General features: G+C 30.5%; 1 long non-coding RNA gene across 1 annotated transcript; it reads right to left on the reverse strand.

Annotated features, from left to right (window-relative positions):
• Positions 1-530: 530 nt before the first annotated feature.
• LOC112274248 (uncharacterized) lies at positions 531-2,319 on the reverse strand. The gene is made up of 2 exons (XR_002967363.3): positions 1,192-2,319; positions 531-700 (listed from the first exon to the last, which is right to left on the reverse strand). It is a non-coding gene; the product is annotated as an uncharacterized LOC112274248 (long non-coding RNA).
• Between the last annotated feature and the right edge of the window lie 14,123 nt (positions 2,320-16,442).

Here is a 16,442-nt window from a genome sequence, read left to right on the forward strand (position 1 = left end):
TTCTCCTTCCTAGGCTCTATCTTCCAACTCCTTGCTCTTTGCTTCACATGCATATACAAAAATTTGAAATAATTGAAATAGTTCACAAATGTTAAGAAACTTGAATTATTATTTTTCCATGCCAATTTTTCTTCAACCTCCTTGCTTTTCAATCCACAATCTATATTAATTTAATAAAAATTAAAAAATTCAATTGATTATGCTAAAAAAACTTACCTTAGAATATAGCCTATGAATTAGAATTCTTTCTTTTTTCTTCCACCTCTATCTCTTCTTTCTCTTATTTTCTTCTTCTAAATAGTTTTCTTTGAATTGTTGATGAAAAAACTCTTCAAATATTTTTGAAGAATTTTTCTACACTATACCTGTGAATAAGAAGGATATAGTGGTTAAAAAGGGTGATTAAATCCTTCTACAATCAAAGAATTGCCACCAACAAGGAATTTACAATTAAATGTAAAGAGAGGATATGAAGGGTGGAGAAGGTGATTAAATCCCTTCAACCACTAGAGATGGGCAATCAACAAGGATTTGACAAAGAAAGGAAGTAATAACCCATTTTGAAGAAAAACTCTCTTTTGGTGAAGATCCTTGTCTACTCCTAATTTAATCTTAATCCTCAAAATACTTCTAAATTCTTAACTAAGCTTCTTTCTACTTTATTCTAAAATTCTTCAAGCTCCCTTTTTAATACGAGTTCCTACACAATTCAATCCACAACAATACCAAGAGATTATACTCGCATAAGATAAAACAATTTAGAAGTACACAACAATAAATAATTGCCTTCTAAGAAATCCTAAGACTTATAAGATCTCTCTCTTGGCAATTGGACCAAAATTTGAGCTAAAATAAACCTCAACTAGTTGGAAGTTTATTCTAGTTTACAATGAGTGAATTAATTTTGTGAATTTTGGTAGTTGTAACTATTAATTAAATTTGTATCAAGTCACTCTTTATTCATCTTAAATAATTCAATAAAATTCATCCATGAATAATTTCTTGTCTATGAATGAGAACTCATCCACTTCAATCAAAATTCATCTAATCTTTTCATCCAAGTTGATTAAAGTTCATTTTTTATTAAATTTCATCCAACAATTAATATTTATCATCCGACTTCTAATGCAATCAACCCTAATTGAGTACTTCACTTTTTAACCTAAAATTTTCTTCCGAAACTTAATTCACCTTGCAATATGCTTCTGACCAGGGACGTTGAAGAAGTGTCCCTCTTCACAAGACGTTCCTTCCGTTCGACCACAATCTTGCAACTCCCTTCCAATCTGCTCCAGATGAGGGGCTCTCCCTCGACCAGACAATACTGTCAAAAGAAATTGATTTTCTCCAACGCGCCGGAAAAGCAACAATCCCAGAACACACTCGATGAAGAAGCACACACCGAGAAAATCCGAGCTCCAACCCGTAACAAAAAGCAAAGAGAAAGAAATGTGACCGGGCTGCGCACTTTGACGGACCCCGGTAGCTCCTTCCCGGAAATCCGAACCAATTTTCTTGATGTTCAGGGCGAGCGTCGCTTTGGACGTTAATACTAGGGCCTTCAGCAGACCACCGCACGCTGCTCCTTCTTCATACCAATAAATAAGATCAATTTATGTCGATCACAAGGGCCTCCTTGGTCGATCTCAGGGCAACCCTCGGCACGATCGCACACTGAAAAAACGAGAGCTTGCACGCAAGTCTTGACCGCAGCACACTCGGAAGCAAGACCGCCAACGAGAACAAAAAGTAAAATAGAATCGCCACTAACAATGCTGCAGAAGCGCCCTGAATGAGAGCGAGCAGCCCCCTCGACCTGCTTCAGAACCGCCAAAACTACGACACAAGGTTTTCTGGCTAGTCGTCGCATACAAAGAAGACAAGAGATCCACGACGCAACCACCGGTTGTATCTCTCCTTCCTTCCGTGCCGAACAAGAAATGTTGAACTAGCAAGCAACGGATCGACGACAACCATCGGGCTCTTTCAATGCGAAAGTAACGATAAAAATAATACAACTTAGCTGCGATGACCACGCTAATTGCGGAGCTTTCACATCAAGCAAAATCCGCAAGAGAGGTCACTGCCCACAACAAAAATGGGAAAACCAAAAGAAAAGAAAAAAATTGTTGCACCGCTTCAAAAGATGCCTGTGGTCCTCCGACACCTAGCTGCGACTCTGATCTGGTTTATTTTTTATTTTTTATTTTTTTTTTCTTTGATGGTGCAGCAACACAGTATTTTTCATGATGTGAAGGAGACAATAGAACTGTTCCGGAATGATCGGAGCTTGTCCCACGCGAGAGAGAGAGAAAAAAAAAAAAAAAAAAAAAAAAAAACACTGAAAGATAAGTGAGACGGATCTGGGGCGACGCAGACTCGTATCGACAGAGAGGCTGCTGGAAGTTAGGAGCAACCTCTCGCCTTGTGATCATATTCTATTTTTATTTTCTTTATTTCTTTTTTTCTTTTCTTTTTCCTTTTTGTCTTCTTTTCCTTTGTCCTTCCTTCTTTCCCGTCGTTCTCTTTCTTTTTCTTCATTCTCCTTCTTCCTTCTTCTCTTTTCTTCTCCTTTTTCTCTACTATTCTTCTACTATTCTTTTATGCTTTTTACCTCTTCCATCTACTACATATAATATATATATATATATACATAGATTTATTCCTTCTTTGACCTTGCTTCTAATTTTTATATAATTATTTATCTCTTATCATATATATATATATATATATATATTTTAGGAGCTATTAACAAATAATAATTTTTTTCTTTTTGATATCAAGACTACTTCCTTTGTAATTCCTCTACTATTAGCTAATTAGAAAAATATAGTCTTTATAGTATTTTTCTTACTAAACTCTATCCTACATTGCATGTCCGCTACTAATAATCTATTTTCTATTTTTTCCTAAAATTCTACTACTAATCTCATAAAATTTGTATTTTAAATACAATAAGTCCAACTTTTATACTAAATATCAAGGTGGATCAATTCAATGGCTTACATCTTTTCTTTAGTGATGTGTTAATAACTACTATTTAGTTAGAAGTCAATTGTTGTGGTCACAGAAGTTATTGCTTAAGAGCTACCATGAGCTACTTTTAAGAAGTTGATTGGAAGGATAGAAGACATTACAGTAGCAAAGTTTGATAAAGAGATTACAACATAGGAGATATGGTGGAGCTATTTTGGAAGGATGCTCAAGTGCAATACCTCTTAGATCAAATAACTACTTTGCAAAGACAAATAAAAGCTTTTAAGGCAAAGAAATTGACATCTGCAAGGTTGAAATTAAATAAGCCCAAAACATATTTTGGAACTTCAAGGCAAGAAGATGTATGACAATGGCTCTTCAACATAAGACAATACTTCTAATTATCTGAGACAAGCACCACTCAAAGAATTATGTATGTAATTAGCTATTTGAGAAGTATGATAGTCATTTGATGGCAACATTGAGCTTAAAACTATAGAGCTCAAGTTGGATTCTTTAACTAAGAGGAGTTTGAGACCAAACTTAGGAATCAATTTCAGTCCATCAATGCAAAAATATTAGCATGTAATTAATTGACTAATCTTATACAATCTAGTTAAGTGTAAGATTATATCTTTCAATTCAAGTCTTTATATGTCTAAATTGGCATTGTTTCAAAGGTGGAGATGATGGATTAATTTATACAAGGATTAAAACTTATGATATAGAAATAGGTAGAATTAAAGGATCCACAAACATTTGAAGAGGTAGTTAGGATTGCAAAGAAGATCAATGCTATAGATTTCAAAAACCATGTTGATCAGGCCAACTTGATTTCTACTTTTTAACTTTGATTGATTTTTTTTAAGTTGGTTCCAATTTTCTTTTGATTTTAGTTTGATTTCTTTTTGATAGTGACTTTTGAAGTTGATCTTATTAGTAGTAACTTTTATATATTTAGAGTCACCCTTGTTAGACATTGGTGACCCTTAAAGTTTTATTTTGGTTCTTTTATTTGGTATTTAGGACATATATTATATAAATCTTATAAAAAAAGAAGGTTGGAGAAGTATCTTGATAGCAAAAAGAGAAGTTAGGGCATCCATATGGATGAAGAAAATCTTCATTCCTATTGGCTAAAAATCATGTCCAATGGGCTTCAAAGAGGTTGTCTAAGACCTTATTAGAGATTAGGATTATTCTTTCGAGCAATTTAAACATTAGAAGCTAGGATTGACAAGTTCAAGTTTTTGACTATCATTTGGGTATTAATTTTGAGTCATTTGGAGTCTTTATGAAGGAGATATAGGCGCTTAAAGTCAAGGTGTTGGTTTTGTACCTACTGTCACTCTTTTGGATATAACATATTTATACAAAAAGTAATTAAAGTTCAATAATTGAGGTTAGAGAGGGAAATTTCTTGGCTATACTTTAAATATATTGATCAATGAAGTCTAAGCTGGGATAAAGGAGATATTGGAAGTTGAAATTAGTGCTTGGAATCTAAGGAGTAGTAAGTGACCTAAATTACTAGTAGTTGTATTTTGAGCTATATTTTGTGCAATTTGATAAGATTTTGACTAAAAAATTCTAAGAATGTGTATTTTTATGTTACTAAACTTTATATGTAAGTTTTGTAGTATTTTGGTTTTGGATTTGTAAGATATGAAGAAAATAGTACTTGAATGCTTGTGAATTAGAATTTTAGAGAACCTGCTAGGAGTTTTAAGATACCAAACAATTGGTAGCAAATTTACAATTGAATTTTTTTGAGGTAAAGTTTAAGAATAAATTCTATAATGTTTGTGAATTTGACAAAAATGAAATAGTTGGATTAAAAGATATGATTTTTTGAAGTTTAAAAAGAAGAAATCTTTTTTGGGAATATTATATTTAAAAAAAAATATATATAATTTGAACACATTAGACAAAATTAAGAGGTTTTTTGAAAGTCAAGACTTCATATATATGTTGAAGATGGATATATGGAGCTATAGTTAAATTTTGATATGAATGTAAGCTTTTGAGAGTTTATTATAGATTTTCTTTGGAATTATTGAAAACCTAACTTATCGGCAAATGATTAGTTATGATTTGGTATAGCCAAGAATGTGAGGAAATTTCTAGATACTTTAGAAAGCCTTACATACAAACCTTCTTAAATATAAAAATTTTTACTAATAAAATATCTTTTTGAAAATATATTGTAATTAATCAAAAATATTATAAGATATTTTAAGATATAAGAAAAGAGAAGAAGGAAGAAGGAGAATGAAGAAAAAGAAAGAGAACGATGGGAAAGAAGGAAGGACAAAAGAAAAGAAGACAAAAAAGAAAAAGAAAAGAAAAAAAAGAAAAAAAGAAAATAAAAATAGAGAAAGTAGAATATGATCACAAGGCAAGAGGTTGCTCCTTACTTTCGGCAGCCTCTCTGCATCGCCCTAAATCCGTCTCACTTATTTTTCAATGTTTTTTTTTTTTTTTTTTTTTTTTTTTTTCTCTCTCTCATATGGGACAAGCTCCGATCATTTTGGAATAGTTCTATTATCTCCTTCACATCATGAAAAATACTGTGTTGCTGCACCATCAAAGAAAAAAAAAAAAAAAAAATGATATTGTAGTATTTATTTGTCTTCTACTTTAAAAGTTAAATAACTTATTGGAGCTTGGCTAATAAGTTTAAATTAAACTCTCTACAGCTAAGTACTCTATATTCTGAGATAGAAAACCATGCAATATGACAACAACTAAATTTATGAGATTTGATCTTTTAGTAGAAGAATTATCCTTCTAAAATTTTGAGGTTGAATATGAGCCAATTATTAATCTAAATAATCGTAGTTAAAAAGATTCCAAAATTTCAAAATTTGAAATTATTCAATAATACAAGAATATAAAAGATTCTAATAAGTAAGAATATAAATTATGGAATATTTTTAGTAAATTAAAAGCTAATATTATAGTTCCTCAATTATTAGAAATTTCTCCAACGATTAAGAAGGCACTAAAAAATTGTATTTTCATGAAAAATCAAAGAAGCCCTAAAATTATGATGGTAGCAAAAATAGATATCTATACAAAATAAAGTGAAATAAAATAATTAAAATTGAGGTTTCTATTTTGGATAAAATAATTTCTTATACCATTGTAGATGGTGAAAGTGGTTTGAATATTATGCTCTTTCAAAATATGGAGAAACTAGGATTAAATATCACTAGTCCATCTCTTTTTGTTATGAAAATATCAAATCAAAGTCTATCTATTCATGTGGGCTAAATAGAAAATTGTAAGATGTGGATTGAAGGAAAAGAATATGCCTTGCCATATCATATCATTCAAATACATACATCAAAGGATTCTTTTATCTTATTGCTTGAAAGGCCATAGTTGAGGGATTCAAAAGCTATAATAAACTATGGAGGAAACAAGCTTGACATTATCTTTGGTCCATGGAAGAATAGTATCAAAAATTTATATAACTTATCTTTAATTATGGAATAATTAATTCCATTGATTTGTTAGAAGATATCCAATAAAAATAAAAATAAAAAAAACAATTTAACAAAGATGATTAATTCAATTGTTCAAGATTTAAAGAAAATAGAATGTTTAGATTTCAACCTTTATCATTAAAAAGATGATGGAAAAAAATCTTTAATACAAGAATCTGAATGAAAACTCATAGATATTTTTCATGAAAGAGAAGAGTCTAAAAAAATTAAAATTGGAGTTTATTTAAATAAAGAAGAGGTGCCTAGATATCATAATTTGATCATAAAATACCAAGACATTTTAGCATGGTCCTATAAAGATTTGAAGGATATACCACTTGAGGTAGTTCAACACGACATTCTCTTTATTCTTTTCTTGATGCCATGACAATTAGACAATAAGAAAGATATATGAACCTTCAACTTCAATTAATTATTAAAAGAAAGTTAAAAGAATTTTTACAAACTAGTTTTATTTAGCTAGTAGAAATAATAAATTGAGTCTCTTTCATGGTCTTTGTGAAGAAAAAGAATGGTAAATTAAAAGTGTGCATAGATAATAGTAAACTCAATGAGCACACCAAAAAAGACCACTTTCTTCGTTCTTTCATTAATAATATTTTAAATAAAGTGGCAAGTCATAAAACCTACATATTTATGGATGGATATTTGAGTTATAATCAAATTGCTATAGCCTTAGAAGATTGCCATAAAATGGCTTTCACTACTCCTTGAGGTACTTTCATTTTTTTAATCATACCTTTTGGGCTTTGTAATGCCCCTTTAGCCTTCCAACAAGCCATGACTTTTGCCTTTTCGGATTTTCTACATAAATCTATAACGGTGTTCATAAATGATTTTAGTACCCAATTCAATGCTAACAACTATCTAGAATATGTAGAAGAAACGTTAGAAAGATATAAAAAAATAGGAATTGCTTTAAATCTCGACAAAATATACTTGGTAGTTTAGAAAGAAATCTTATCAGGTTATGTGGTTTTTAAAGATGGAAAGAAATTCAACTCAAAAAAAATAGACGTCATAATTAAAATATAAACTCTTATAAATGTTAAAAGAGTAGAAATGATCTTAGAACATCTTGGATAGTAAAAAATTCATCTATTATCAACCTTAGAAGGAAGTTGGTTAAGTTTGAATGGACAAAAGAATATTAAGATGCCTTTTATTGGATAAAAACGACATTAAGTTCATTTTTTTTTTAAATTGTCTAATTGAAATTTTTCCTTTGATATATATTGTGATACTTTATCCATGGTAATAGATAGTATATTATGTCAACCAATAGAAAGTGAATATAAAGATTATTCTATTGAATTTGGAAGCAAAAAGTTATATACGGCAAAACAAAATTATAGTACTAGAGAAAGAAAATGCTTAGCCATGGTCTTTTCTGTGAAGAAATTCTAACATTATCTTTTATTAAATTTCGTAGTATTTGTTGTTGACCATATGGCCATTAAATAACTATCCAATAAAATAGATTTGAGTGGTCATACAACTTGATGGATATTATTATTAAAAAAATATAACTACAAGGTTGAACAAAAACCTAAGAAATTACATAACTAAGCCGATCATCTTTTTAGGTTAGAAAGAGAACTAAGCCCTATTCCTATTAATGACAACTTAGTAGATGAATACTTTTTTATTATTTCTACTCATCATATTTGATACAATTACATTGCAAAAAAATTAAATTCTAATTAATTTTCAAAATGATTGGCCAAACATGAACAATGTAAGATTAAAATTAAAAGCACTCTTTTTTTTATTGTTAAAAAATAATTATATCATTAAAGAATAGATTGTCTATCTAGACAATGTGTAAAGGTTGGTGAAGTAATAGCCATATTAATGGCATGCCATAATAGTGCATTTAGAGGCCACTTCTGAAGTAGATTGATAGCTCAAAAAACAATGAGAGTCGGGTATTATTGGCCTATCATGTTCCAAGATGTACATGATTATACTAAAAGATGTGATGTTTGCTAATATTATGCAAAAAATGATTTGCATATGGCACTTCTTCTCTACATATCTTTACCTTTAATTCTCTTTGAAAAATAGATGATTGATTATATAAAAGAAGTTCATCCCAATTCTTTTATAGAGATGAAATAAATAACAGTAGCCATGGAATATTTAACAAAGTAGACTGAAGCAAGAGTTGTCAAAACCAATGATGCTATCCATGCGGCTAATTTTATGCATGAATAAATTATTACTTGATTTGGTTGTTCTAAAATTTTAATTAGTGATTAAAGAACATACTTCTTGAATAATATGATAGAAGAGATGATTAATAAGTTTAATATCAACCATCATATGATTACTTCCTACTATCTACAAACTAATGGTTATACAAAAAGAGTAAACCAAATCTTAATTAATACCTAAGAAAGACAGTATAAGATTCAAAGAATAATTAAGACACAAAATTATCAGTAGCCTTGTAAGCTTATTAGACAACTTATAAGATTACAATCAAAGCCACTCCAGTTTTTTTAGTATATAGAGTAGAAGATATATTATCAATAGAATTTGAAATTAATTTTCTAAATATAATATTATATAAAAAGTTTATAATCTAAGAATCTTTGAAGGATAGATTATGACAATTAAAAGGCTTTGATGAAATTTGAAGGAATGAGGCTCAATATATAGAAGCAATTCAAAAAAAGGAAAAAATTGCTTTTGATAAAAAATATAAAAAGAAGGCCTTAGAACTAGGGATATTAGTATTGTTATATGATACTAAGAGAATGGATTTTCTTGGGAAATTTGATGCTTTCTAATTAGGACCTTATCATATCAAAGAGGTATTTGATAACAACTCTATATAGTTAAAAATATTAAATGATAAATTATTTCCAACAAAAATCCTTACGAATAGATGCAAGGAGTATAAAGTGTGAATAATTTTTTTTATAGAAGAAAAAAAAAAATTATTTATATAAATAATTAAGGAACTAGCTAAATAAAATAGAATAATTTGAATTTCATCAAGAAAATAGAGATTTTGACTCATCAAGAAGGCACAAACTATTCTTTATGTGGTTCTTAGTTCTACTAGAATATTATCTCTTTTACTTCAAAGGAGTTAATAAATCCTATGCAATATATATATATATATATATATATATATATAGATATCTATTTTAAGATTTAGAAATAAGTTGGCAAATGGGCTATAAAAATAATTATGTAAGAGGTGGTCTGAGTTTGAATCTAATCCACATAGATAGCTATCTATATGAATTAGTATTAAAATAAGAAAGTAGCTAATTTGTGAAACCTAGAGGATATGTAGGCCTCATGGCTTCCAATTTAAATTCTTTTCCTTATATAAGAATTATATAATATCAACTTTTAGATTTTTTTATATAAAAGAATTTAATTTTTTTCTTCTTTTATTGTCTCCTTTCTTATTCTATAGATTTTCTTACTTTATTTTATTAAATAGACTAATTTCCTCAATAATTTTTTAATTTGAGAGAAATAATACTTGACGATAGGAGTGCACTAATATTAAGCACAATCTTCTATATAAATATTTTTCTTAGGTTCTATAGCACTACTAGTATAATCTTAATAGAATATTAAATCTGGTATGCCTAATCTTAAATAAAGACTTGTCTTTGGAACAAATGTTCTGGATTCTTTATCTTTTTGAGTTGTCTTAGATGGTCGCCATATGTGAGTCATTAAATTGACTCAATAGTTATTTTAGAGTGAAGAGATTTATTTAAAGTACTTAAAACCACAATATATGGTGCAAAGTATAGAAATCTTAAGACAAATAGAAAATTAGAATATTAGTTGTAGAATAAGAATCTTAATAAGTCTTAGAAGCAATTATCTTAGTTAATTTATTATTTTCTATTTATTATTCGGTATTGAAGATTAATTACTAAGATTAATATTTATATTGGTCTTCTATCTATACATATTACTTATAAAAAATGTATAAATATTAGTTAGTAGTTGAAAGAAGCATAAAAAAGAATCTCATGTCTTTTTAATTATTATATAGAAAGTAAGATTTATAATAGATTTAAATTAATTTTGTTACTATAAAAATCATTAAGATAGGAAATTATAGCCTGAAAATAATATTAAAAATATAGAACCATTACAGGTATTTTAAAATTTTATTTAGAATTTATATAAAAAAGTTTAGGAATTTTTAGAACAATTTCTAAGACTTGGGTAAAAATGAGTTTTACTACTTTGGAAGCCTTTAAGAAGAAATGGAGCAAGATTTGAAGGCCACCGAAGGCCCATAGGCTAATTGGGTGTTTTCAAATACCATGGTGAAGTCAAAAATGTAAAAAAATTGGTTTTACTAGAAGAAATTAGAAGGACCAACAGCTAGTATAGTCCTTGTAAAAAAGAAGGTATACAAGTCCTATATGGGTTGTAGCACCTTGAAGGTAGTTAGGAGGATAAGACTAAGGCCTTGTAGCCTCTCTTAGACATCCATATACACTACTTGTAAGCCTTCATGAGGTTTGAACTCTTGATTTCTTAAGCAAGTTATCCTTGAGGTAAAAATTATTTACTTAACTTTATATTTATTTACTTGTTATTTTTAAACCTTCATAACTTATTCAAAATAATTCGGATTTAAATGTTTCTTATACCATTGGAATTTTTTTTTAAATATAATTTTAAAAATATATCTTTTATTATTTTTATTTTTTTCATTGGATCAAAACTAAGTAAATAAATTGTGACTAGTTTTGTAGTCTACAATTGCTTGATTGCACTTGTTCCACTTATTTTTGTATTTTGATTCTTTATTTCTAATTCTTACTACTTCCACTTGATACCACCAATTACAAACAACTTTTAATTGAGGCCATCTTGTAATTTGGATTGACGAATAAATTTTACTTTCATAGATATTTAAACCTCATAATAAATAAATTAAGAAAGTAAGAAAAAACTTATTTGGTCCTAATAATCTAATGCAATTTTAAAAAATTAGCTCAATAAAGAAATTTAAAATAATAGATTTTGAATACTAGAAGGTAAGTTTAAAATACTTGGTTTACATAAGAATTAGACTAATAGAGTCCAAATATTAGATAGTAAGTCAAAGATATCCAACTTAAGTAAGAACTAAATGTCTTAAAATCTGAAGTAAAATTAATTATATAAAAAGAGTATGTGGTTGTTATTTAAAAGATATTTAATTATTAATAAGTAATTGAAGTAGTAAAAATAACTACCAACGTTCATAGTTATAAGAAGAAGAGAGAGAATAGTAATAAATAGTACTAAATATCAAAGTATAATACAAGATTAACTATTTTTTAATATGATTATTAGTACAAATATTTTCTTCAAATTGACTCAAAAAACAAAAATATTTCTAACTTATTACTTTGTCTTTTTTTTTATCTTTTTTTATCTAAGTTTAATTTTCATAATTTTTATAAAAGTTTAGTGTGATTGCTTGTTTTACTTATTCCAAATTAATCTAATGGAAATAAACCTGTATAGGAGGATTCGAACACAAGGAATGACTAGTTGCTTAAGCGTTCATATTAAGGTCATACAATCAATTACCTCCTGAATGTATCGTCTCTATTTCCAATATCTGAACACACAAGGAAACTATAATCTCCTCCTTCACCTTATCGGTCTCTTCCTTACAGCAATTCAGTCATACCAATAACTGCTATTTCTACCAATATATTCACCTTCATAATCTCTAACTATAATACTATACCCTCACAACTTTCAGCACACAATTATCCTCATTCTAATCACTAGAATTCTTCACACAGAACTATCATTCATATTACGGTGTTTTACACAAACATAGACTCATTCTCTTTGTTGAACTACAATCAAATTTCAACATTCAATCTTTCTTCTTCTCAAATAATACCAATCACATTTCCATTCCATAATTCACTTCACAATATTCAGAAACTCTCAATCCTCTTATTCAAAGAAAATAATAAACAAAAGAAAAGAGATAGCACCAAGCTTACTTCGGCTAACACTATCACAGCGATGGCACCCTAATTAACTTCTACAACTCTTATATACTTTCCCATGATTCTCCAGGTTCTAACCGTAATTCTGTAATTAACCACTTTTAATAACTAAATCACTCATCCGTCTTCTTGAATTTCCTATTATATGGACTATTAATATATTTTACCAATATCTTTTAAAAACAAATTAATATCTATTCTACATAGTCTCACTCCTATCTGTATAGCGTCCTCACAAATAGTCAATTGATATCTATCTAAAAATTATCTAACAAAACTCTACAAAAATTGTAATCCCTCTGGCCTATCTAATTAATCAATTTCCATAGTATCTGTTATTGGTTCCACCGATTCCGATTCCAATTGCAAATCTTCCAATCCTTCCATTGGCTCCTACCTCAACTGAGTTGAAAAGTCTTCATTGTACTCATCCAGTACATGGACTTGAGCATCAAGTTTCAAGATCTGGACAATCCGAAGTTTCAATTATTATTGCTACTGACTCATCCATTCTGGAATATCTTCAATCGACACTTGTGACCGGCTCCTCACTATTAATTCTTAACTGGAACTACTACTCTCGAAAACACAAGAAATACAAGAAAATGGCACTCCAGTCAATCCAAAATAATACCACAGAATGACTTTAACCGGTGCCTCACTCCTATTTTTTTACTACTTGGTGATAATAACAATAGGTTATCCATACTATCCGTGAAAGATAATGGAAAGTAAGCTTTCTTGGTGGCCGCATTAAGTTTCCAAAAATCCTGACAAATTTGGATTTTTCCATTCTTTTTTGGCACCATCATGATTGGCGACACCCATATACTATGCGAAACAGGATAAATAAAATCCATGTCGAGAAGTTTATCGAATTCCTCTTTCACTAAAAGGAAATATTTTGAGTTAAGCTGGTATTGTCTTTGTCGAACTGGCATAACACCCTCCTCTAAAATAATCTGGTGCTCACACACATCAACCGGAATTCCTTTCAAATCCACATACGACCACGTAAAGGCAGATTTGTGATAGACGAAAAACTGTTTTCAAGCATTCAATTCTGTACCTATAATATCGATATATATTTTAATTAGCTGTGGCATTTCATTGGTGCTCAGATTAATGGATTGACACATAGAATCTTCAACAATCTCTGATTTAATTGTCTTCTCCTGATCTGAATATCTTCTATTATTCAACATATGGGAACCACCCAAATCTGGTTCCAATGTACTCACTCTATTGACTGCAAAATTATTCATCCATTCGGCAATAGCATGATCCGAGTTAGTTGCATCCTCTTGATGCAGTAAATATTCGCCAGGACCTCTACATTGGTAGACTCCTACCTTTGATGTTGAAGTATTTTTTCCTAACCGAAATTGCGGTGAACCTATAATATCAGCATCTTCCTCAATCGATTGACTCTCATTGTCCAATGTAAATTCTGATTCTGGCAATTGAGATTCTCCATGATATTGTACTAGATACATCTGTAGAACAATCTGGTCTCGGCCTTTTCCAATTGTCAATGTGCCTCGACTCCAATTGTTCTTAGCTTTGGCTTGATAAAGCCAAGGTCTACCCAATAAAATGGGATACGATAATATAAAACTTTGTAATTAGAATACAATATAATCGATTTTGTATGTCAATCTCATAATTACAGTAGCAATATTTCATAAGATTCACATTGGCTTTATCTGACTATGATCTGCCATTCGCAAGTCCAATGTCATAGGTAGCAATTGCTTTAGATCCAAATCCTCCATTGTATCTGTGTTCATTAAATTCACACTGGAGCCACCATCGACTTGTATCCCTGGAATTAAAATGCCATCGATTGATACATCGATTGTTGGTGCTCCCGGATCTGGGTTTAAGCTAACTTCATGAATTTCTTTAGTGCGGGATCTTCGTCATATTAGCACTGAATTCAATGTAGATCGATTTTCTGGTGCTACAACCAAAAGTTGCTTCATTATAATTGAAAGTTGAATAACATCCAAATCCTTCAGAATGTCATAGGGTTCTATATTGAGAGTAATTTCCAATGCTCTTTTGCGTTTCATTGGTTTTGATTTTACTCCATTCGACAGCAATTCCTTCTTGGCGATTGGAATTGCCGCTGGTAACTTTGCCAACTTTTCTACCACTAAAGGTTCCTTTAATACGTAAGATCTTTTATTGGGCTGTACAGGTATTGGTAGTTGTCACTTGGGATCGTTCTTAATGGTCCTAAAAAATTGGCACATGGAACCAAATTGGGTTCCTCAGTCTGTTGAGGTCTCAATATTGGGATATGTCCTAATACTGATATTGGTTCGTTTAGCCTCATAGACGGCACTACTTGCTCTCCTGCGATTGGTTCATCCAGGTTTTGAATTAAATTCTTATCTTTTTATTGGCCTCTGGTAAGCATTGCATTCACCACCTCGACATGATGTACTTGTGAGTCTTGTTGAACAAAGTCTTTATCCTCCGCCAATTGGCTTGTTTGCATTTGCTCGTCCCGGTTATTATAATTAAAGGGCGCATTGCACTGCTGATAAGTGTGACCAGACTGCTTACAATTTCCACATATTGGAGCATAGTCATCATTGGCCCTTGGATTAGGATATTCACTCCCATAATGTTCAATTTTTTTGCAATGATAGCAATGAAGTGGTCTCTTGCCAACTCCTTCAGGGATATTGGGTGTCTCTACTAGTATATAACGACTAGGTCTGTTCCATGTCGGATGAGTAAAGGATTCTGATTAACCCATTGTTATTGTAGACTCTGGCATTGGCTTCGTCATGGATAGATATTGATGGTATCCTAGTTGGTTCATTGCCAATCCGTGAGTATTAGATATACCTTCTTGGTGAAATTCAGAGTTTAGAAAATTGAAATAATTCTTATTTTGTTTATTCGCTCGATTTCCATTCCAACCAAACCTATTATTCGTTTGTACTTAATTGACATCCCACGAAATTGGTTGAGTCATTATCTGGTTACTGAGTTGTTGTTGCTTCTGTAAATTCGAACAGTTGGTGGTAATATGCTTGCCCTCGCAAAAGATACATTGTACAGTCATTTGGGGTGGTGAAGGACATTCTGTTATTAAATGACCTTGCCCCTTATAATTGCTGCACCAAACATTGGGACGCATATTGGTTGGTTTATACCTTTTTTTTTATCCTTGTCCAGATTCACAGCCAATTCATCCATTTTTTTCATCAATGTTAACAACAATGACTCATTGGGATCCTTTGATACCAATGTATTTGGTAATTCTTTTATAGGTATTGATTTTTCATACACAGAATAAGGTGCATATGGATGTGATGATGATGGTGGTACAGCGTGCAATGGAACGACATCTACGATTCCCTTTGAAATTATACCATAATCATTCCTTCTCAAATAACCTTTCGATGCATCATTCTAATTTTTCATTTGATAACCTCCTTGAGATGGAATCACCGTGGCTCCAACTGTTAAGTTCTGGTCATAGTGACATTCCTCCCATACTTTTGCTCACTCAAGAGATGATGCAATGGTGGCTGATTGGGCCTCCTTTACAAACATCTTCAATTCTAGTGGGTGTAGTCCATTAACCAATATGGACAACACAAATGATTCTAACATTTGGTTATTTGGCCATTTTCGAAGTATATCTGCTATACGACCATAATATGACTGTACCGCTTTCCCTGGTACCATTCTGCAGTTTATTAATTTTTCTCTAAGACGATCTTCAAAACCAATTGGTCGAAAATGGGCTAAAAATTCATTTTTCAATGCCTCCTAATTAATAAATTGTCCCACACGTTGGTAGTTATACCACTCAAACACTGTGTCTTTCAATGTCACTGGCAGCCATTGCAACCAAATATCTTCAGTTCTATCATTATTAGCTACACATGCTGTAAAAAATTGAGACAAATGTTGATCG

The sequence above is a fragment of the Physcomitrium patens genome, chromosome 2 (genome assembly GCF_059467195.1).
Source record: "Physcomitrium patens ecotype Gransden chromosome 2, ASM5946719v1, whole genome shotgun sequence".
NCBI classification, from domain to species: domain Eukaryota; kingdom Viridiplantae; phylum Streptophyta; class Bryopsida; order Funariales; family Funariaceae; genus Physcomitrium; species Physcomitrium patens.